Below are 23,569 nucleotides of genomic sequence, written 5' to 3'. Positions count from 1 at the left end.
ATGTTGTTTGGCCGACGAAGGAAGTACAGATTCTATCAACCTTAGGAATATGTGGTTTTTTTCTAGCTAATCCTCATAAGAAGGCTTCACCTCAATTTTTTCAGATGGGTGTTTTGGAGGTTATTTGATGATAGAGAAATTAGGTGCGATGTCGGTTTATGTGTAAGGAGAGAAAAGAGTAGGTGTACAAGTGAAGATAAAATATCGCAAGGATCGATTCGGTTGCTACATGAAAGTAAAGGATGCGAGGTTGATTATCTTAGACAAAGAGACAGGGTACAAGTACGAGTAAAGATTTTTGAGTAAAGTTATATCGCCAGGATTTACAGTTAAGATGTAGAAAGATATGCTAGGAAGACCTACCAATTTAGACATATGAAATATATATATATATATATATATATATATATATATATATATATATATATATATATATATATATATATATATATATATATATATATATATATATATATATATATATATCGAGAAACGTAATAGCCCGAGGAAAATTAGGAGCATATGAGCTTTATAATTAGAATTTCGAAATGAACGCGAGATATGAGTCTGGCTAGCTAGGCAAAAAGAGAGAGGCGAATTAGGATTGGGTTTACTCGGGAATTAAAGTCAGATAGCCGTAACACGACCAAATATGTAAGCGCGAGCATTAGGAAAAAGAAGGTTATGATATCACGAAGGGGAGAGAAATTTGGACAAGGAAAACATATACCTATTGAGGATCAGGTAATATATTTGAGGAAAAGGTTAAGATAAAAGCAGGAAAGCAGACAATAGGATCAAATTTAAATAAATCAACGGGACATAGAGTCATGTTGCACGTGACAAAGGATGAACGTGAGGACCTCGGAACCAAGTTATACGTCCTCATAACTAGAACCAAGAAGGTTGTAAATAATGGACAAAGGTGCATCCTTAAGAAGAAATAAACAGGTCTTATGAAAGCGACTATGAAACGGGAAAGTGAGTAATAGGAGAAAAGTATTCGAGCCAGAATCTAGTAACATCTTATCTATGGAAAGAAGTGGAGTTACCAATTGATAAGGACTAAAATAAAAATGAAATATTCGGAGGAACGCGTTTATTTAATGATACAAATGTGTATGATGATGATATGAGAATTCCAGGCATAGAATGTTCAGGAAATGATTAGCATGGAATTATTCGATTATCTAGTAGCTTTGGTTACCTGATTAAGATGTTCGATGTACTAGCACATGAGGATCAGTATATACAGAGAAACCTAAAAAATATGAATTACTCCAGTATTCTTTCCCACCTTGAGATAAGTGGGTAAGTAGAGCACACTTTTCTGACGTCCAAGAGTATGTCATGAACATGTATATTAGAACCTTGAAGGAAATTTGGATGACCAGTTAGTATGGATTGAATTTGCATATTATATTAGTCATCATTCCAATACCCATATGGCTCACATGAAGCACTATAAGAATGGGAGAATGTCAGATTGTTTGAAATTTGGAATCTCATTCTGGAGAAATTTACGAAAAGTAATAAGGAAGGTAAGTATGACCCTTGGATATCTTAGACTTCGCAAGATGATAGTTGAAGGACCTACTAGATATACCCCCAAAAAATCGAAATCTGTATATTCAGTCTTTTACATGTCTATGCTTCACAAGTGTATTGAGAAATTCCCCCATAGTTGTACCAATTGATGATATTTGGAGTACAGAACAATTATCGTATGAGGAAGTCCCTACTACCCTCTCAGATCGCCAAAGTTCTAGGATTGTGGATTAAAAACCAGAGAGGTAGCCTTGGTAATAGTACTATGGAAGAATGTGAAGGTAGAAGAGATGACTTAAGATGTTAAGAAAAATATGAGATCAAAGCATCCTCATTTGTCTCCATTACTAAAGGAGATCTAGATTGAGACATTATAACCATCAGGTTGGTAGTACTACAACTACAGAGGAAACTCTACTGAAAACTTCCATAAGATCTCTGAGAGTTTAACATTCGAGGAAAAATATTTTTGGGGGGGGGGGGGGGGAGAATGTTACACCTCAAAAATTTTCGCATCGTTTGCGTCGTGAGTAAACTAACGTAAGCTCGGAGAGGTCATGGAACCCTCATAAGGTTAATGAATACTCTTAACAAGTGTTAAGCAAGTGTCTAAAGGTTCTAGGATCAAGTAAATCGAAGAAAATAAGTTTGTCAAAAATTTGGAAAAAAATGGCTGAATGTTTGACAGAAATTTTGGGTCAACTTCAGAGAGGTATATATCCTAGTATATCAGGAGTTTTGAGGTGTTTCAAGAGCACACGAAATGAAGTTCGTCGAGTGTAGTTTTGTTACACCCCGGAAAATTTCGCGCTACCAAGGTCGTAGACAGCTTAGTGTGGGCCTGAGGAAGAGTAAAGTTATACGAGGATTAAGGAGAAAGATTGTATTATAAGAGTGTAATAATGGTATATATATGATATGTGGAGACCATATGGGGTGAATCGGTTCATATGTCACTTGACGAAAAGCCCTCGTTACTGTAAGCTAAGTGGGGCCCGCATGCCGGATTTTTATAAAGGACATATGAAGTGATATATGAGTAGTACATGAAAAGTTGAGAAAGTCCTAAGAAGGACCCTTAAGCCAAATATGAGCACAAGCCCTCAAAAGAAATGATTTAAAGAAACATTTTCGGATGATTTGACTTGGAGGGGCCAAAACGATATTATAAATTCAGAATTTGGAAGAACACCAAAAATTCAAGTTGTAGATAATTGAATTAGATTTCTAACCATAGGTCGTGGGCCCTTATACAATATAGGGATCAAGAGTTATGACCTTTTTACTAAATAAACGCGCAGGCAGAAAAATTAAGTCGGTCCAAAGGGGGCACCGCGCTGAAGGAATTTTAAGTCGGTCCAGGCAGAACCTGGACCGCTATTTAAAGGGGGAGACCCCCTCATTTTCATCCCAAACCACCCCAAACTCTCTCTAACCTTCCAGAATATTCCCCAACTTTCCATCATCAACTTTTTTAGCCCGAAACTAGGTATAATTCCCAAATCCCGATCCAGACGGCGATAGTTGCGACTACAAAATTGTGTATTGACGCGTTGTGGCATTAAGCTCAAGGTGGAGGAGTGAATATATAGCAATATTACCAAGAGAAAGGTATGAATATCTTCCTATTTATGTTAATACCGGCTTATTTATGAAGAAAGCGTGGTTAAATAATTGTATACTGAGTTGATTAGTTACGGAAGTTGGAAAACAGCGTGTGGGCCATTCTATGTAATACTTTGGAGTTGCAAATGATGCTATTGATGTTGGTTTTGTTATTGTTGTTGTTGGTTGTTGAATTGAGAATTCGGGCTAGGCATATATACAGGGGAGATACTGCCCGATTTTCAGCAGAATATAGAATAGTTTGATTTGAAACTTGGTACAAGTGTGCGATGAAGAGGCTAACGTTAGTGTAAATCCTCTTAAATGTAGACTTGCGAGATCGGACGAATAAGCGTAGCTAATAAGAGGTGGAACAGGTATGTTAAGGCTTGTCCGTTTCTTTCAAAGGCATGAGTCCCATGTTACAATTTCATAAATGCTTCCATAACCTCTTGTTTTCAAAAGTTAAAAGCTTATGATTCATAAGACATGACTCCTTTCCCGATAACCTACAAATGTTTTCCAAATGCCCGTATTTTCCAAACCAAAGGTTTATGATTATGTGAGCTCTTATGATAACAACGATGAACATGTTTTCATAACGATGGAGGTGATATCAAAGATGAGAACATTTTCTATCATGTTTATGATGATGATGATTTTATGGTTACATTGATAATGATGATTTCATGTTCAAAGGTTCCAAGCTTGTGGTTCCTATGTGAATATGAGATTTATGACCTTATCCTATATTTTCTCTTAATGTTATTTTTCATTGATAGTCTCACCTTACAATAGTTGTCCCTTCAAGGTGAGATAGAGCGATGATGATTATTCCATACTATAATCGGAGGTTACCTACCTTTCGTCACTCTGATAGAGACATAACTTTCTTTGGGCTCTCCAGCATGCTACTTATATGATATATGTATATGTATATGAGGAATATGGGAAAAAGGGCGAGGCGCTATAGACGCATAGCCACCTGATCAGCTGGTATCATATGACATGTTATCATCCCGGACGCGGGACATATGTGGCTAAATTGATCGGAGCCGACGTTTCTTGGCAATATGGTATGTTCTATGATATGTATACATGTATAAGAAATTTTTTTTTCAAAGAAAGCTAAGCATGCATGGCCTCCGCGTTACAGGCAATCAGACGTACAAGTTACTCTGGTATTTTATGATATGCTCTATATTTCCATCCTGTTATTAGTCAGGATTGTATTCTTTACTATGCTATTACTCATGCCTTACATACTCGATACATTACTTGTACTGACGTCCCTTCTTGTGGACGCTGCGTTCATGCTTGCAGGATCAGGTAGCCAGCCAGACGATCCACCGCAGTAGGAATTCCCCTCAGCGGCAGTCAGTACGCTCCATTGATATGGAGCTTCAGCCCTTTTGGTATGCTATTCTGAGATGTACATATATAGGTATGGTAGGGCCTTATCCTGTCCTTTCCACAGTTTGTACTCCATAGAGGTCTGTAGACAGTGATATGTAGTCGTGATATTATGCAGCCTCATCGGCGTTTATTTTGTTATACAGTATATATGTGTGGCGGCCAAATCGTCTTGCGCTGTTATTCTCAGTGTTTATGTTTGTATGTATGCGTTGGCCGTGATTTCCCGGTATGGTGTCTTTTATGTTGATTGTTCGGGAGACAGTACGGCTCAGTTACAGAGTGTGTATGGGCCCAAGGTAGTCAGTGAGAAGTAAATGCAAGCACAGGAGTGCTTGGCCAGTAGTGGTCGGGCACTTGTCACGGCCCATCGGTTTGGGTCGTGATAAAAGTGGCATTAGAGCAGTTCGTCCTAAGGATTGTCTACAGACCGTGTCCGGTAGAGTCCTGTTTATTGGTGTGAAGCCGGCCACACTTATAAACGGGAGGCTGCGGGGCATTTAGGAATCATTGGCCTTTCTTTCTATCTTAGATCGTGTGATAGAGCCAGAGTCTAGGAAAGATCGCTTCTGTTCCTTTTTCCTGCAGGTAAGTGCAGACTGAGATGAAGAGATCAGCTTCGGATAGTGGGGGTACTAAGAAGGCCCCTAGAGTATCTCCAGGACCTAGGCTCCAAGACCGAGCAGGAGGAGCCTCAGTTATTCTATTGAGACGGATCCCTCGGAGGACCCAGCGATGATTCCTCCAGAGTTTTTGCCTCCCAGAGAGGAGGACCCCCCAGAGGACAGCTATGACACAGATCCGTCCGAGTATTTATCTGGGACACCAGAGGAGGAGATCCCCGAGGCCGTACCAGCTGCTCCTATGGCCGAGCACTACGTCAGCCCAGCCTCTCCGGTGAGTGTTACGGATTACTCTAGCCCTCTATCCTGGCCGTCGGTAAACCAGGAATTTCCCGGGTATCTATATCCCTCGGACTCATATGAGAGAGATGATGAAGGCCAGACGAGCATATGGTGGGTAGACGATGACGAGGAGCACACTTCACCTTATAGTCCACCAGATCAGACTAGAGACCGATCGGCTACAGGTACATGAGCCTGTATTGGAAATTTCTATGTATGTGTATTTGTGGTAGACTAGTACTTAACAGCAGCGAGCGGAAATCCAAAAGGGCCGATAACCAAGTATTTATAAGTAACGGCGACTAAGGTGTTTTCGCCGCTATTGGGGATCTGGAAAATCTAGGATGAAGGGTAGTTATACACATAGGTGCAAGGTAAATATTGAGGATTGAAAAGGCCAAAATAGAAACTGTGTAGTCGGAAGAGTAAGACCCTTTCTAATTCGGAGGGAGATGTGTTACGAGAACGTTTTGAAATCTGTTAAGACTTCAACTTGCTCCAGATTATATGATGAAGGTCATGCGGTGAGGTGGATGCGATCATACCAGCATTAACACACCGGATTTCATCAGAGTTTCAAGGTTAAGCGTGCTGGGGTGAGAGAAATATTAGGATGGGTGACCCCCTGGGAAGCGTGCTAAAAGTTCTGTAAATTCAGACATAAGAGACAAATAAGATGCTAGAGTAGCCTGAAGGAAATTGGAGTATGCGGAGTGGTTGGAAACCCTAAAAGATCGCGGAGGACGAGGCGAACTGGACCGGTGAAGAAAAAGAAGGTGCATCACAGCTCTAGAACTAGGGTGAGTTTGAATACTGTTTAGAAATATTTTGTAAGTGAGGCCTTAGAAACATATATATATGAATGCGTATGATATCTGATATGTGGCTATATCAACGGGTATGTGTATCCCAGCAACTGACGTTGCGGTATATTGAAGGCATTGATCGAACAGGGTAGTAAAGTTCAAGTGACAAACGTTACCAGGTAAGCTGATGTTACTTTCACTACAGGCTGGGTTTGGAAAGTTCTAATGTAATGGCATCTGGGAAAGGAAGAAAGTGAGTATATGGAAGGTAAAGAGACCAAAAATGTGGAAAAGAAATGTAAGAAACATAAGTGAGTGAAGCCTCCAAGAGAGACGACGGGCAAAGCATAGGACTATTTGGGTAAAAATTCGAAGATAGGCATGTGAACGGGATAAAGTGTGGTAGCATAGAATAAAAGAGGAATGTGTGGGGTTAGAGAACGGATTTCGACAAGTGGGACTAAAAGGATAGTGACCACAACGAGGAATGTGAAGTAAGAGAAAGAATGATTAGGCCTTGCAACGATGCTAAGAGAGTTCTAGCACTCGAAAGGTATATATAAAGGGACAAATGGGTAGTCATATTGACATGGTTGCCTCGGACGTGGAGAAGCTTTCTTAAAAGGATGACTTAAGAATAGAACGGATATGCTTGTTTTAAAGAAATATTTCACGAGCTTGAGGGTCGATGCTATAAATAACAAGAGGAGAAGGACGCTCGAGGAGGAAGGAACTCAAGAGAAGTTAAGGGTAAAAGTAGTGAAGGTATACTAATGGGCTAATCAAAGAAAGAGGAGAGCATCGAGGAATAAAGTAACTGGAAATCTTTAACCAAGGGAGTAAGAAGGATACTTTAACGAGTTGGCGGTCGGAAACCGATCAATCACCGAGATAAGAATGAGGATGATGGGGCGACACATATGATTAGAAAATTAATGATAGGAGGCAAGAATTCTAGTAAAGACCGAGAGATTTGATTATAAAGGAAATAGAGTGTAATGTAAGGAACGTGCACGGCAGACAACTCGACCGTAACATCAGAAAGACGGATGAAGGCTCGATGAATAAGGATGGAGAGAGAGTAAACTGTAAGAATTCCATGCTAAGAGGAAGAAGTAGCAAGACACTCGAAAAACTTGGATGCATAGCTGCAACACAAACGCGTAGTTAAGAAGAATTATCAGTAAGTGAGCTAAGCGGACGAAAGGACTAGTAATGGATGGAAGGGTATGGAAATATTGACAAGAATGATGATTTAGACATAAATGGAAGAAGAACTCAGGGTAAGAAGTTTTAGAGATGTTATAAGCAAAGTCGAGAAGAAAGACGAGGAGTAAGGTATAATCGAAGACTTCACAAAGGACGTGGTGAATCTCGATGTCCCCATTAACTTGTGGGTCCAGAAAACCGTTAGTTATCAAAGACAAAGGTGTGAAAAGATGGAAAAGAAGGCATCAGAATTGGATCTAACCCTTATAAGTATTCCAATTGAATACAAAAGTGTAACTAGCAAAAAGATAGATAAGTCAGACCATACGATGACGGAACCCTGGCCTTAAGAAGATCGTGAAGGGCGGTAGACAATTATCGAAGACGATGGATACTCAAAGGCTATTGGTGTATAAGTACCTCCTTAATAAGGGGGGAATAACATATTAGACTTGAAAGGAATTATGACGTTCTCAAGTTCCAGAAGAAGAAATTTATTAACTCAGGGCCAGAGTTCGAGGCGTATCGGCATATCAGGAAGGTATCAGAAAGAAGCAAAAATGAATTGACAATAAGTGTACCATGAGGCAGACATAGGAAGAAAGCATGAAAGACACCTTAAGAGAATGCTTCACGCCGACATGAGCTACGACATTTCTAGACCATGGTTTGAAACCCCCGTATCGGGCAAAATTGCGCCGTACCTAAATATGCAGCGACACATCCTAAAAGGGTAGTAAAGAAAGCAAGAAAGGTTTCCAAGTCAAATTCACAAGGATGACAGAGAGGATGACGGATCCAAGGATGGCAAAAAAAGGGGATTTTAGCACCGGAAGGGATAACAATTGTAGCGAAAAGGACAATGATTGGTAGTTTGGTAATTTTCCGAAAAGAGGAAGAATGCTGCTCTTATGAATGGAAATAAAAGAGTTCACTGGATATTAAAAAATATTTCATGGATTACTAATTATACTGAACATAAGAGCATACGCTATGGAGTTATATGAACCATCAATGTGAAGCTATGCCCGACTATAATTGCAAAAAAGGCCATATCAGAAAGCCAATAAGGAATAACGACGGATGAAGTGACCGCCGGTACAAGGAAATCAAAGTTAGATATATATATATATATATATATATATATATGTTGTAAGAGGGTCGTAATGGAGTAAGAATTGCCGTAGCCCTATGATTCTGGGTTATATTGCGAGATTTGAGGGAAGAAGGTTAAAGAAACAATTATGGCAGGAGCTCAAAAATGTGGCGAGCTACAAATTTAGTTGAACTCAGATTATGAGTTTGCCATAAGTGTAACTATACTGCGAAGGATAATAAATGGCGAAGAAACATTACGTACATACGTATTTCGGCTATTGATATAACTGGCCTTGGAAAGGAACTGGGAGGAATAGCTTAAGGAACATAACCATTATGCTCATTAGCGACAAAGTCACGATTGGATAAATATTTAGAATGTAAGATTAAGAGGGATAGTGACAAAGATGTAAAAGAACAGGGAGCCAAGCCAATGAACTATAGGGAGTCGATGCAGTGTATGTCTAAGATTAACAGGTATAAAAAGGATAGCCCGGGATGGTACCGAAGAGATAAACGCAAAGAGTGCGCCGTATATGAGCAAGGTAATTGCCCACTAGCAGGGAAACAAGGAGCGAGAAAAAGAGAATACTTGCAGGACGATGAATAGTTATGGCACGGCAAGTCAAGACTACAATAATGGAGATAGAACGAGAGCGAGATACTAGTTAATTTCTGATCATGTACATGAGGACAATGAAGTGAAAGAAGTTGATTGAAGGTGATAAAAGAGTTAAGGAAGAATGAGAAAAGACTGACCCAAGTTATAGTTTAAGCAAATGATAATTGAACCCTAAAGGAAGAATAGTTGTTCTAAAGAATCAAAGATGATGTCGTGGGTTGACAATACCGCAACATTCGAGGACGAATGTTTCTAAGGGGGAAGGATGTTACACCCCGAAAAATTTCGCGCTACCAAGGTCGTAGACAGCTTAGTATGGGCCTGAGGAAGAGTAAAGTTATGCGAGGATTAAGGAGAAAGGTTGTATTATAAGAGTGTAATAATGGTATATATATGATATGTGGAGACCATATGGGGTGAATCGGTTCATATGTCACTTGACGAAAAGCCCTCGTTACTGTAAGCTAAGTGGGGCCCACACACCAAAGTTTTATAAAGCACATATGAATAGATATATGAGTAGTACATGGAAAGTTGAGAAAGTCCTAAGAAGGACCCTTAAGCCAAATATAAGCATAAGCCCTCCAAAGAAATGATTTAAAGAAAAATTTTAGGATGATCTGACTTGGAGGTACCAAAACGATATTATAAGTTTGGAATTTGGAAAAAAACCAAAAATGAAAGTTGTAGAAAATTGAATTAGCTTTTCAACCATAGGTCGTGGGCCCTCATACCATATAGGGATCAAGAGTTATGACCTTTTTACTAAACAAACGCGCAGGCAGAAAAATTAAGGCTGCGCGAACGCGCTCCAAGGGGGCGCGAATGCGCTGAAGGAATTTTAAGTCGGTCCAGGCAGAACCTGGACCACTATTTAAAGGGAGATACCCCCTCATTTTCATCCCAAACCACCCCAAACTCTCTCTAACCTTCCAGAATATTCCTCAACTTTCCATCATCAACTTTTTTAGCCCGAAACTAGGTATAATTCCCAAATTCCGATCTAGACGGCGTATAGTTGCGACTACAAAATTGTGTATTGACGCGTTGTGTCCTTAAGCTCAAGGTGGAGGAGTGAATATATAGCAATATTACCAAGAGAAAGGTATGAATCTCTTCGTATTTATGTTAATACCGACTTATTTATGAAGAAAGCGTGGTTAAATAATTGTATACTGAGTTGATTAGTTATGGAAGTTGGAAAACAGCGTGTGGGCTGTTCTATGGAATACTTTGGAGTTGGAAATGATGCTATTGATGTTGGTATTGTTATTGTTATTGTTGGTTGTTGAATTGAGAATTCGGGCTAGGCATATAAACAGGGGAGATGCTGCCCGATTTTCGGCAGAATATAGAATAGTTTGGTTTGAAACTTGGTACAAATGTGCGATGAAGAGGCTAACGTTAGTGTAAATCCTCTTAAATGTAGACTTGCGAGCTCGAACGAATAAGCGTAGCTAATAAGAGGTGGAACAGGTATGTTAAGGCTTGTCCCTTTCTTTCAAAGGCATGAGTCCCATGTTACAATTTCATAAATTCTTCCATAACCTCTTGTTTTCAAAAGTTAAAAGCTTATGATTCATAAGACATGACTCATTTACCGATAACCCACAAATGTTTTCCAAATGCTCGTATTTTCCAAACCAAAGGTTTATGATTATGTGAGCTCTTATGATAACAACGATGAACATGTTTTCATAACGATGGCGGTGATATCAAAGATGAGAACATTTTCTATCATGTTTATGATGATGATGATTTTATGGTTACATTAATAATGATGATTTCATGTTCAAAGGTTCCAAGCTTGTGGTTCCTATGTGAATATGAGATTTATGACCTTATACTATGTTTTCTCTTGATGTTATTTTTCATTGATAGTCTCACCTTACAATAGTTGTCCCTTCAAGGTGAGATAGAGCGATGATGATTATTTCATACTATAATCGGAGGTTACCGACCTTACGTCACTCCGATAGAGACATAACTTTCTTTGGGCTCTCCTGCATGCTACTTATATGATATATGTATATGCTACTCCCGTCACAAGACGCTTTATTGATCTGGAGCTTCAGCCCTTTTGGTATGCTATTCTGAGATGTACATATATGGGTATGGCAGGGCCTTGTCCTGTCCTTTCCACAGTTTGTACTCCTTAGAGGCTGTAGACAGTGATATGTAGTTGTGATATTATGCAGCCTCGTCGGCGTTTATTTTGTTATACAGTATATATGTGTGGCGGCCAAATCGGCTCGCGCTGTTATTCTCAGTGTTTATGTTTGTATGTATGCGTTGGCCGTGAGTTTCCGATACGGTGTCTTTTATGTTGATTGTTCGGGAGACAGTACAGCTCAGTTACAGATTGTGTATGGGCCCAGGGTAGTCAGTGAGAAGTAAATGCAAGCACAGGAGTGCTTGGCCCGTAGTGGTCGGGCACTTGTTACGGCCCATCGGTTTGGGTCGTGACAAGTTTCTAATGCAACAAATCATTTGTAAATAAAACATCGGAGTAGGGAGTTATGGGCATTTTAAAATGGACTGCCAGAAGCCCTTGAACCTACGCGAAAATTCTAGAAGCCACTTAAAAAGGCCCACCAATTTCGGCCCATTAGCCCAAACCAAATTGGACTACTATATAACCCCTTAAGTCACCTAAATCACTTAATTTCTCGCCATTTCTCATCTCCACACCTCTCTAGAACCTTCCACAACATTCATCCAGTATCCAAACCCCCCTTAACATATCTCAAATCCTTTAGAACATTCCTTCAACTTCCACAAGATGCACATATATTACTACAACTCTAACAATTTTGGTCATTTTTATTTCATTTTTAACATAGCCCCAGGTACTAGGAAGTCCTAGAAACTTCTCCAAACATATTCCAACATATTTCCAAGCCTAAACCAAGGATCAAAGTGAAGATTAAAGTGGTTAAGGGTTCCAAGTGAGGTCTACACTTATCTCCTCTTCTTGAAGATGTTTGGGTGGGTATTTTTAAGGTGAAGTAACCATGGAATTGAAGTATTCTAGAATTTTAAGGTAAGATTTCATCTTAGTTTCATGTTTATAAGTTTGTTTGGTAATTATGTTAAGATTTGAGGAGAAGAAAATTGGAGGAAAAGTTCAAACATGCATTTGATGATATTTTGAGCTGTGAATTAACTTGAGTTATAATTATTAGTATGTTTTCCGTATAATCTTGTTATGAGGGATAATAATGATGTTAAGGAATTGTCGTATACGAGTATATAAGGGGTTGTATGAAGTTATTGTTATGGATTGATTATGAAAAGAAGTTTTGGGATTGAATTGAGCATAGTTTTAATGTAATCTTTTGATTATGGAATTGTTGATGTTTTATTGTGCTTTGAGAGTTGTTTTGAAGATTGGAGGGAGTAGAAGATATAGGGGAGATGCTGCCGGAATTTCGCCCGATTCTAAAGGGGTTTAATTTGAAGGCTTAAGATAAGCATATGACGATAAGCCTAACAATAGTATGAATTCTCTTGAATGTAGATTTTCGAGCTTGGGAGGACAAGCATTAAGTAGTTAAAGTTAAGGTGACGGAAAAGGTATGTTAAGGCTATTTTCTTTCTTTCTAAAGGCATGATTCCCTTCTTATGCACCTATACATATTTTTCATAACATCCTTATTCCCAAAAGTTAGAAATTCATGATTCTCAAAGTTATTATGATGCTAAAGATAGGTGTTTTCTATGAAGATAATGATGATGATGATATCCCATTCTAGGGATTCCAAAGCTTATGGATTTGATGCTAATATGAGATTATTGAGCTTATTTCATGATTTTCTTGATTTTATTCATTGTTGTTGATCTCACCTTATGATAATTGTTCCTTCAAGGTGAGATATAGCGATGATGATTGTTCCATAAGATAAATCGGAGGTTATCGACCTTACGTCACTCTGACAAAGTGGTAACTTTTATTTGGGTCTTATGCATGCTACATATATTATATATGTATATGATACATAAATATATATGTATCTATGGGATATGGGAAAAAGGGCAAGGAGTTCTATACGCATAAACACCTGATCAGTTGGCATATTATGATATCGTCCCGGACGCGGGATGCCCGGACTTAGGATATATGGATAAATGGATCGGGTCATTCGTTCTGCGACAACATATACAATGATGATGTGATATATGGATCGGGCTGCACATTCCGCAAAGAATATAAAATATTTATGGATCGGACTGGACGTTCCGCAACACTATTAATTATATATGTATGAAAAATATTTTTTTTTCAAAAGAAAGCTAAGCAAGCATGATATTCGCCTAAAGAGGCAATCAGATTTACAGGTTATCCTTATCTTATGTTATGTTCTGTATCTCTTGTTATGTTGTTATTCATGCATTACATACTCAGTACATTATTCGTACTGACGTCCTTTCTTGTGGACACTGCGTTCATGCCCGCAGGTAGACAGGTAGACGGACCAGACCCTTAGGAGCTTCATCAGCGGAGTCTCAGGAGCGCTCCATTTGTTTCGGAGCTGCAGTTTATTGGTATTACTCTTTGTGTATATACTTGGGTATGGCGGAGTCCTGCCCTGTTTTTATGGATTCTTATATTCTATATAGAGGTTCGTAGACAGATGTATGTAGCAAGATGTTCCATAACCTTATCAGTGCATATTGTGGTATAATATTTTGGTAGCCACGTTGGCTTGTGATGATGGGCACAATTGTTGATGATTATATAGAGATGTTCCATTATCTTGTAATATATGCCTTTGCAGAGTATGACGCCCATGAGATATCTTTGTGGTCCACCTTGAAATGATTATGAGATTTATGTTAAGAGGTGCTCGGTGGGTTAGCTCAGGGTGCCCGTCATGGCCCTTTGGTTGGGTCGTGACATCAGGGGCACAATATCGCATAATTGTGGGTACGCCGGTAGAAATGTCCAAACAAGAAGTCTTTGAGACTTTGGGGAGTTTTGGAGCGTACGCACAAAGCCCAAATCTGTTACTGTCATGTGCTCCTTCCATGATTTACAGAAAATACCTCTACCACCGAAGTCAATCGGGGCATACAGCCAATGAGTGTGGAGCGCTGGAAAGGAAGTTGATCCAATGGATTGATCAAGGGAGAATTAGCCAACTATGGGGGCCCCACTCTTTCCTGACCTATGACCAAGGGAAAAATCATCCAGAAAGGATATCGATGGTTAGGTTCCGGAGAAGCAACTTCTCCAATTTCGAGGAGTCGTATGCTAGGATTCACTCCCTACTGTGTAGTGTGAAGAAGATAAGAGCAGTGCTGCAAACCTATCCGGGTTGCCCAGGATCTTCAAGAGAAAGGGTTTGCATATTTCATCATGGTCGCCCTGGCCACGACATTGAGAAATGCGTGGATTTCAAGCTTGAATTGGAACGCTTCGTGAATGAAGGCCAAGTTTGGATTGTCGTAGGAAGACAAGGTTACAAGATGAAGGTGAAGAAGACAACGAAGACCTGCTTAGTATGGTTGGGTAGAAAAATATAAGTATCCCTTTTGTCACACCCTAATCTTGATCAGGGTGTGATGGGCACCCGACCCCGTAACCGAAGCCGAGCGAACCCGCTGACCATTACTACGTACTGAAATTTTTTTCTTTTGAACCTTTAAAGCAAACATATTTAATAGGATTACTCATACACAATAAAACTCTTTCGTTGCTTTTAAATCAAATAAAATATATAGCGTACAAAGCTCGTATCAATATACAAACCGGCTCCCATAACTCACGACTCGTGTCGCAAAGTCTCTAACTACGGACAAGACATCATAGCATAGCACGCCGACTCGGCGACACTCCGCAGCAATTGGAGCTTGCCAAATTTGCGAAACATCTTTTATGCTTGGCGTTATCCGTACGGGAGTACACGCGGCATGAACGCAGCCCCCGAAGAAGAGGGGTCAGTACGAATAGTGTACCGAGTATGTAAGACATGAACAGTAACAACATAGTAAGAACTGTAGAGCACATCATGTAAGGAGAGTATACTGTACATCTGAGGCGTATCACGTGTAGAACTGTGACCTGTGCATGAGTAATAACTGTACGGGAACATAGACCATGTCATAGAATAGGAGAGTGACCTGTACATATAAGTGCCCTTGGGCAAGTACCGTGTTTTCTTAGCTTTCCTTACTCATATATATATACATATAAAAATAGAATATATCATATTGCCGAGGCGTCGGCAGCCGATCCATTTAACCATAAATATGCACATCCCGCGTCCGGGACGATATCATGTGCCATACTCCAACTGATCAGGTGGATATGCGTATATAACGCTCTGCCCTTATCTCCATTTTCCCCGTAAATATATCGGCGTCTATAGCGCCCTGGCTCTTTCATCATATACATATACTCATATCATATACATATATTAGCGTCTATAGCGCTCTGATTCTTTTTGTCATGTACATACTTATATCATATATATTTACCAGCGTCTATAAACGCTCTGATTCTGCTATCACATACATATACTTATATCATGTATATTTATCAGCGTCTATATAGCGCTCTGATTCTGCTATCATATATATATATATACGTATGTCGGGTACACACATCAATCGGGGTCACAAGGCATAATTCCATGTATTTAGAATCCTTAGAATAGTCATTACCTATAATAGACTTGGGATATCCAAAATAGTTTAACATTTTCATATTTTCATTTTTATATGACGAACATATCGTCAACATATCTATCGTAGGCATTTTCTCATTTTCGACTCCATCGTTGTCATCACCGGATCATATTTATATTAGGGTAGCGTTGTACCTATCGTTTGATAATCGGGGCAAGGATCGGGGTTTCCTTAGAATTCCACTCCGAAACAAGCCAAATGAAACAATAGGGAAAGTCCGGGAACAATGGGCCCGCCTCGGGTCAAATGAGGCGGCGCACACAATTTACGCGTAATAAGTTTCGTGACATTACTTATGAGAGTTTTAAAGTAATCGGGCCTCCTTTATGCAAGTTCTAGAGGTCTAAGAAGTTTTCCAACATTTCGCACCATTTCTAGTTCAATTCTACTGAATGAATAGTAGCGAATTTCAATCTTAGATTTTGAGAAAAGGAATGGTTCCCGAGGCCCGTATCCAACTTAGTACGTCTAAGACATGCCATAGAAAGAAGGGTGAAGCCTTACATACCTTTTAAACGCTTCTTATGCGACTCCAAATTCACGTTCCAAATCCGCCAAAATCTACAAATTGGTCATGTTTACCCAAAACTTGATTAGAGCCTTTAAAAGTTGGTTCTTGAAAGTAACACTTTGTCTTGTCGAAATTTCGGCAGCATTTCCCCTGCAAATATACCATGCCACCAAGTTTAACTTGGCCGATTTCAATCAACAACAACCCCGGGAATACAACCCGGCCAAACTAACGACATTCAATTAACATTTTTCCTTATTCGAAACCTTCCAATTTAACAACAACCATACATTTCATCATTATTCATGTATACTAACTTCAACAACAACCTTTCATCTTCATTACATAACTTACAACGATAACACCAAAAATGTCAAATAACATCGATTTACCATTACTTACCAAATTCCATACCATTCGGCCACAACAAGCATACATAAATTTTCATGGATTTCCATTCTTTTCTATACATTACAACAACCATCAATATACCACATACTCTTATTTTTCATCACCTTCACACCTCACATACACACACGGCCTACACCCATTTTTCACAACTACAACTAAAATCATCAAGCTTCCATTATCCATATAGAACTCACAACAACAATAACCAAAACACCTAGATAAATAATTGAATCATAGTCTCCACACATGCACACACATATTCGGCCATGCATATATATAGCCATCTTGCAAACTTCCGTATTCTCATGAATTTTATCCGTCGCTACATACTACAATGTAAACGAACCCCTCATAACATATAAAAAGGAATAAAATCTTACCTTTATTCTTCCACTTCCCCACTTGGTTAAGGTCCATGAATTGTCCATATAAGTGTTTTGCTTACTCCAACAACTTCTCCATGTTAAAGAGTACCTTCCAATTAGTAGGAATACATGAAGGAATAAATTTTTGGAACAAAATTCCCATGGCCCTATTTTTCTTCACCATGGCCGAACCCCTCTTCTTTCCCTTCTATATTTTTTTTTGTGTTCTTTCTTTCTCTCTTAAAAGATGAACATATATATATATATACACATCCTCCACCACTTTTCATATTTGCACTTAAGTCCCTCAAGTATGGCCTTATATCCTCTTTCTCCTTTCTAGACTTTTCTTCTTTTTTCTTGATTTTTCTTTTCCTTTCTTGAATTTCCTAAAGTGGTCAAAGATGACCACTTATCTTCCCAAACAAGCTTTGGACCTTCAAGGATTTCTTCCTTTTTTTTTTTTTTAAACCTTGTGAAATTACCATTTTACCCCTCGACTTCTCTCAATATTACCACTTACCTTGAATTTTGAAGTTTATTCCTAAATCCATGTGCGTTGATTAATTGAAAACTGTCTAAAAAAAGGAAGAGAAAGGAGTTGTTTTCCCCTAAGCTATTGAGTATAAGTCTTAGCTTGTAATGACTTGTCTTCTCATCTTTACTAGTTCCTCACCTAGTTTATTATGAAAACTGTTCATGTCTCTGCTTGAAATTTTAGTTTAGATTTCATGTGTTCTTGTTATTAGGATAAGTAGGATTATAAAAAGATTAAAACTAAATATAGATAGTGAAACCAAAAAAATAGACTTAGTAGCAGCTTAAGATCTTTTTCTTTCTTTCTGTGTGTTTGACTTCTTTAAGACTTGATCATTAGCTAAATTTCCTTTTCTAAAACTGTGCTATAAGTTGATTAAGATTTGAACTTTGTTGACCTAGTATCATTCTAAAAACTGAGACCAGATGTTTTTTTATAAACCAGTAGAGTACTTATTTGCCCATACTTGCTTTTGTTTATAAATTTTAGACCTATGTGTGTATTAATTCTACTCTTCTTGTGTTGATTAGTCTAAGTGTGATATCTCTGTGACCTAGGACAAAATCATGACCCTTTTATGGCCACAATTTAGTTTCCTTTGGACTCATAAGTGTTTCCGTGTGAGTCTCCCATTGTCTATGACTTACTATGACTCTATTTGACACATGTTTGCACCTAAGATAGACTTTTACTCTCCCTGCTTATTGTGAACTTGTTTGATTTTGTCTTAATCACTCTTTGTCACTTAATAAGACCCTTATGTGACTCTTGTTCCTTGTTTTGGATTTCTGTGTGCAAATTCTGAATAAGTCTTAGTATAAATTTTCATTTAGGGATCCTGTTAATGCTCCATGAGACTGGATATGTACTAAAATGATCCTAAGTGATTATTTGTGACCTTTGCAACTTAAGAATGTACTAAAACCAGAACTTAGAAGCCTGGAAATAGCAACAAACATGTTGATTCTGTGACACTTTCTTATGACATGAATGAAACTAAAAATGATTTTTGCCATTAGTTAACTTAAGAATGATTTAGAGATTAATTTCTAGAAACCATTTGACATTATCTGCTTTGATTGAGACTAGACTAGTCAGTTGTTTGTTTGCCTATTTGCCTTTTCTTTTCATTTCTGAACTTTACTAAGCATATGAAGATAAAAATGATCTTTCCTAAACCTGTTTGATGAATGTGAGACTGTCTAGGTGAAGCATTGGTTAAAACATGAAAACTGTAAGATTTGTAGTCCATTTTGATCCTAGAAGAATCTAAGTGTCCTAGATTTTGTGTGTATTTGTTGGCTTCATTCCAGGGAACTGGAAAAAGAATAAGGGTAAGAATTTTATAAAGAACTTGGCTCTTGTATAAAATTTGAAATAGAAAAACTGGAGATAGGTCTATAAGTTGACTGCTTGGATTTTACCTTTGAATTTTTGAGATTTCCCTGTGTCCTACTCACTTGTTGTCCATGAAACCTGCTATTTGTAGCTTATGCTTTTTATACTAATATAGGGCCATAGTGTGTTTGAAATCCCCTGCTTCACATAGGTCATTAAAAATTAGTAGAAAAAGACTAAGAATAAGGTCAAACTGTTCTTGGAAGAATTGAGGGTGATACTTATTTGAAAATGCTCATTCCTTTACTGTGTACTTGTTGATTGAATACCATCTTATGTGCTATTTGCTACTATCTGAACCATGTCTATTGTGCTTATTTTTGAGCCTAGGATTTAGTATCATGACCCTTGTACCTCAGAACTAGCTTGGTCCTTCACTTTTCCTTATGGGTTTTTGATTTCTAAAACTGGGAATCAGTATAGGATCTATGCCCTATCTTGTTTGCTTCTTTGTCTTGGCTTGACATGACCTTACCCCATCCTTTCCCTGCATTGTTGTTGTTTGCCCCTATCACAATGAATCCTCGATTGTTTCTATGTTCCTGCTGTTGTGGCTTCTGTGTTACTTGCAACTTTCTAATACTTTGCCTTATTTGACTTGGTAAAATGACACCTCTCTAGACCTCTGTTTGCATCCTGGGATTAGTGTTGAGACCCTAGATTGAATCTAAATGAATTATAGTAGCTCGTTTGGGTGTTGTGGATCACCGATTAGCCTTGTTGACATTCAGAAACCTCCTATGCCTTTAAACCAATTAGAAGTCTAAAGTTTTGGTTAAAAAATGAAATTTCTGGGGGTCCTGTTCTAGTTTCTGTTTTTGGGAACTGAAGTGATTAAGTTGAGGTGTATATTGAGTGTATATGGAGGGTATGCCACTATGGTTTTGCTCTCCATTAGGTGTATATTGGGTATATATCATGTATAAAATGACTTTTGACACTTAAATTTTTTTGGGTATTTTCTCTTGGCTATGCCATTGCTGTTTTGCCTGAGTTATGTCCCTTGCTGTGCTTTTGCATTACTTGAAACTGCTTGGTTTTCTTCTTTTTTGTTGCTTGCTAAGTGACTCTGTGACACCTTTGTTCTATGTTCTTAACTAGTCCTGAAACTATGCTTGCTTGCTTGGCCTTACTTAATAGTTAAATTAGCCGTTGAAACTGAGGGACTAAAGGGAATATTTGAAAGGTTTTCTGTGAGGTGTTTAAGGGTTAATATCATTTGAGTATACATGGTATACTAAGGTGTATAGAGGGTATGCCTTCCCATGGGTTTTGCTCTCTATTTTTAGAAGTATATCAGTAGTATATCATGTATACCATGGCCTGACACTTAGAAAAATTGGAAGAAAATGACTTTGGGCCTATTACTTGTGTTCTGGGCATATTGTTTTTGGGCTCTCTTTATTGGAGATAGCCGCTGTTACGGTTCATTGCATATGGGCTTGGCCTAATAAAAATGTTGTAATTCATTTTTTGGCTATGTAATAGTTGTAGGTTTTAATTTTATTGCTCAAGCTTAATTTATGGATGTATTCTAATATTGTATATGCCCGTTTGTATCCTTATCCACCCAAACCATTGGGGCCCACTAACGTATCTAGATCGAGTCAACCTTTCTCTTGGAGCATAACGGGGAGCATACGCAATTTTAGACCCGAAGTTACCCCGTTGCATAACATCTCTATTTGGGCTTGGTCGGCCCAATTTTCCATCTCTTTACTACTTATGCCTTTAAATTCTTATTTGCGCATTTATTTATAAATTGGAACCCTTAAGGATTATCCCACATTTAAAGTCGCCTAAACTCGATTTTAAAACTGTACAAAACCAATTTTGGAAACTTTAATATAACTTGTGATTTTAAACGGACTGATTTAGTATAATTCGGACTAAAAATGATCAATCTCATACATTATGGGACTAATTTGGACATTTTTGAAACCTATGGACTAATGGAGTGAAATAAAGACTTTATGAACTGTTTTGATCATCTTAATAACTTGGACTATTTTTGACTAAAATTGGCTAAATCTAAAAAATATAAAATATGGAAAATTATAGTATGCCAAAAATGATTTTATAAAACTTAAGCTAAAAACTTTTTTCTAAACTCGAGTTAGCTTACGTGGTGCTCTACTTAGGTTAACGCCTTCGGGTTTTAACCTAGGTGCTCTAATCCGAAACCCAAAATGCCAATTTTGGGCAAAACTTTATCACTTTTATTTCTTGAAAGTGCCGTATTTTTGGCATGAATGGCCAACCTTTTATTGCGGGAATCTAAAACAAAAGCAGTTTTTATCAAAAATAATTTATATTCACAAGGCATACTATTAGAACCCGTAGGTCAATCGTATTTTACGGATCCTTAATACCGGGGTGCCTAACACCTTCCTCGAGGGATCACCAGAACTCTTACCCAAACTTTGGTACAAATTGGTTTCTTTTAAAATCTAACCGTTTTAAATGAACCCTTTCGAACTGGTTTTCCTAAATTGCCTATAAGTTAGGTGGCGACTTTAAAAATAATGTCCATTTAAAGTACCATCCACATAGAAGTATATTTTTTCCTTTTTTCCGGTGTGATTGACAACCGTACTTCCCCGGGACACTTTCCTTTTTAAATGAGGCAAGTACAAATACGAATCGAAAAAAATACAACCCACCATAACGAGCTACCATCGCGAGGGATGAGGTGCTATTGCCAGCTGCTAGGGCAGGAACCAGAGGATAAGAGCAGGCGAGAGGTCGCAGCCGAGCTAGAGGTTATAGAGCTGTGCCGGCTAGGGGTGTGGCCACTGTGGCTAGACAGAGACAAGAACGTTCAGCTTCTCTAGAGCGTCAGCCCGAGAGAGCACAAGAGGTCGGGAGAGGTGAGGGGCTCGACCTGACTCACCCCAATGCTATGTCTAATCAGGCGTTCCAGGATATCATGGCTCGTGTACTCCTTCATCTTGACGGCCATCATACCGTAGGGGGGTGCCACTACTCCAGGTGGTTTTTATACTCGAGTGGGGGTACGGACTCTCGAGAAGGGCCAGACTATAGGGATGCATCCTGTTGCTACTATGGCCCCGCGTTTAGGTGGACTTCGAGTCCCAGAAGGTGCTACGAGACTGTCGTGCGATCCGCACTTGAGCTGACCGAGGATCGAGCTTATTGTGAGGTTCCTGAAGATAGAGCCGCCTAAGTTCTTTGGCTTGCATAGTGAGGATGCTTATTAGTTCTTTATGGAGATTAAATGAGAGGCTCCATAAGATACAAATTATGGAGTCTCATGGGCTTGATTATGCGTCATTTCAGTTTCGCGGCGACGCGAAGACTTGTTGGAGGACTTTTATTAAGAGCAGACCCATGGGTGCACCTCCACTTACTTGGACCTAGTTCCACTAGGCTTTCTTGGAGAAGTATGTGCCGCGTACTTTGAGGGATGAGTGTAGAGATGAGTTCCTTCATTTCCGACAGTGAGGTATGACCGTGTCAGAGTATGAGGCCAGATTTCTGTGTTTGGCTAGGTATGCTACTTAGTTGATTCCTTGACCAGAAGAGGAAAGGATTTGTAGGTTTGTGGGTGGACTTGTGTATTCACTCAATGTTGCTTGTCTCCAGTTAGTAGCCTTGGGATCTTCATTCCAGGCAGTTGTTCTATAGATGTTGAGTCTGCCAAGACTTGATCTTTGAGAGAGTCTAATGAGAAGAGGCCACGTCATCTTGGTGGTTATAGTGGTTTTAGTTATTGAGGCGGGGGACAATCATCCAGGCCTTATCATTCAGCCCCCAACTGCCCTGTTCAGTCAGCATTAGAGGCTCCGTCAAGTGGTCCTTCTAGACCAGTAGTTATGGAGCTAGACAGTCCCATGGTGGTTCTTACTCTCGTCCAGCAGACCGTGGTGGTCCCTATATTTCGTCGGCTTCAGTGCATCGGCCTCCAAGCCTCAGATCTTGCTATGTATGTGGTGACTGTGCCTACTTTATGAGAGATTGTCCCAGAGCCGAATAGAATGGGTTCCAGTAGGTTCTCGGTTCCAGACTCCGAGGGCTCCAGTACAATCTAGTGGTTGGGGTGGTTCTTCAGCCAGAGGCGGTACTCAGTCAAGCCGTGGTGGATCTCATCAGTCCAGGGGTGGATACAAGTCAGGTAGAGGCAGTTCTCAGGCCTCCAGAGTAAGGGTGCAGTAAGGAAAGAGTGGTTGTGGTGGCGGTCTTTGCTATTCCTCTACGGGTAGACCCGAGGCAAAGGACTCTGATGCTCTGATCTCAGGTATTGTTTATGTTTGTCATCGACCTGTTTCGGTATTATTTGATTCGAGGTCTACTTTCTACTATGTATCTTCCTATCATTCTGTTGGTTGGGATTTCACTAGTGACCGTCTTGATGTGCCTATTCATGTATCTACTCTAGTTGGATACTCAGTTGTTGATGGCCAGGAGTCTTTCGGAGCTTGCTTGGTTA

The sequence above is a fragment of the Lycium ferocissimum genome, chromosome 1, assembly GCF_029784015.1.
Source record: "Lycium ferocissimum isolate CSIRO_LF1 chromosome 1, AGI_CSIRO_Lferr_CH_V1, whole genome shotgun sequence".
NCBI classification, from domain to species: domain Eukaryota; kingdom Viridiplantae; phylum Streptophyta; class Magnoliopsida; order Solanales; family Solanaceae; genus Lycium; species Lycium ferocissimum.
This window is presented reverse-complemented; position numbering follows the sequence as displayed.